This window comes from Pteropus vampyrus, unplaced genomic scaffold (genome assembly GCF_000151845.1).
Source record: "Pteropus vampyrus isolate Shadow unplaced genomic scaffold, Pvam_2.0 Scaffold130, whole genome shotgun sequence".
Lineage (NCBI taxonomy): Eukaryota > Metazoa > Chordata > Mammalia > Chiroptera > Pteropodidae > Pteropus > Pteropus vampyrus.
In genome coordinates, this window is record NW_011888911.1 from 1,011,220 (window position 1) to 1,013,416 (window position 2,197).

Consider the following 2,197-nt stretch of genomic DNA (forward strand, 5'->3'; position numbering starts at 1 on the left):
TATCCTGCACAAGATCCTAATTTTAATTGGATAAGAAGCAACTTATGCCTTTGTCATTGTCAAAAACTATAGAACAATTAACCGGTAATTTTTGTAATTAAGGTTACATGTACCACCAACAGAAGCAGAAAACTCTAAATGAAAGGAGACTGTCAAAGGAAGCCCTGCTAAAACCACTTTCATGCAAAGGCAATAACACATGCCCAATTCTGTGTCCTCTGTGGAATGATATCAGAGTCTTTACATTGTGGAAGAAATATACTTTAATAAAATAGCCTAGCCAGGTCATTAAGAAAATAAACAAGCATACAACAACAGAAAGCCCAGGAAATGAAGATTAGTATCTAAAGTTGCTAAATTAAATCTACGGCCATGCCACCCTGAACAAGTCTAATCCCCTCTGATCTCAGAAGCTAAGCAGGATCAGGCCTGGTTAGTACTTGGATGGGAGACCACCTAGGAAGACCAGGTGCTGTAGGCGTAAGCTGACAAGGTCTTTGCAATCTGTGAGGTCAACCAAGGGTTGCCTCGCTTAAAATAAATAAATAAAAAATAATAAAGTTGCTAAATTATCCAATACGTCCAGTTTTCAAAAAATAATTATGAGACACGCAAACAGAAAAGTGTGACCATACATTTTTAAAAAGACAGGCAACAGATACTGCCTTTAGTACAGAAAGGGGCTTAGACTGGTTACTTGACAAAAACTTAAAAGCAGTAAACTTGAAGATAGATTAATACAGTGTGTAATATAAAGAAAAAAATGACAGAGCCTCAGAGAAATTTAAGTGCAGCAAGATATTTGTAAGGACATTAGCAAAACTAGAGGAGAATGATGCAGAAAATGTTCAAAATATTTTTTAAAAATAGTAGACAACAATCTAAGTTTGATGAAATGTATAAATCTACACATCCAGAAAGCTCATGGAACTCTAGGTAAATTAAATGCAAAGAGATATACATCCCAACACATAATAATAAAAATACTAAAACAAAAATACAAGCAAGAAGGAAAAAAGCAAAGAAAAAAAAAGTAAGAAAAAAAATAATGCCACGCACAAGAGACGCCAAATAAGATTAAGTTCTTATTTCTCACTAGAAACAATAGAGGCTAGGAAGTAGTTAATGATATATTCAGCATGCTCACAACTAAGAATCTTATATCCAGAAAAACAATCCTTAACATAAAGGCAAAATAAAACCATTCTCAGGCTGAAAGCACAATTTTGCTAAGAAGGACAGACCCCAGAAAGTGACTTGAACCCATATAAAAACCTGCAATTTGATCACACATTTGCCTATGCCCACAAATTTGATAACTTAGTTGAATGGACCAATTCCATATAAGACATAACCTGTCAAAACTCACAAAGAAAGAAATAGATCATCTGAATAGGCCTATGTCTATGTAAAAATTTTAATCAATAATTCATAACTTTCCACGACAGAAAGCAGAAGGCTTAGATGAGTTAACAGTAGATTCTACAACACATTTAAGAAAGAAATTATACCAATAATTTTCTGCAATCTCTTTCAGAAGATAGAAGGAGAGTGAATACTTCCTAACTCATTCTATGAGACCAGATTTACCCTAGTACCAAAATCAGCATGGACATTACAAAAATTGAAAACTATAGACCAATATTTCTAAACATAGATGCAAAAATCAACAAAATATTAACATATCGAAACCTACAATGTTCAAAACTATTATACAACATGACCAAGTGGCACTTATTCCAGGTATACAGGGCTGGTTCAACATTCAAAATCAATTAATGTAATCTATTACATCAATAGGCTAAAAAAAAATCACATAATTAATAAAAAGCATTTGACAAAATCCAACACCCATTCATGATGAAAACTCAGTAAACTAAAAGTAGAAACTTCCTCAAATTGATAAAGAATATCTACAAACAGTCTACAGCTATCATCATACTTAATACTAAGAAATAAAAAGCTATCCTTCCCAGGCTAGGTACAAGAAAAGGATGTCTCACTGCACCACTTCTAACTCTGTTCAACATCATACTGGCTGGTCTAACTAATGCAAGAAGACAAGGAGGAAATAAAAGATATGCAAATTGGGAAGAGAATAAAACTGTCTTTGTTCACAAACGGCAAGATCATCTATATATAAAATCTGATAAATCTGAAAGAAAGGAAAGAAGAAAGGAAGGAAGGAAGGAAGGAA

General features: G+C 33.4%; 1 pseudogene; it reads left to right on the forward strand.

The window, feature by feature from the left end:
* Positions 1–362: 362 nt before the first annotated feature.
* On the forward strand, positions 363–481 carry LOC111744263 (annotated as a pseudogene).
* The last annotated feature ends 1,716 nt before the right edge of the window (positions 482–2,197 follow it).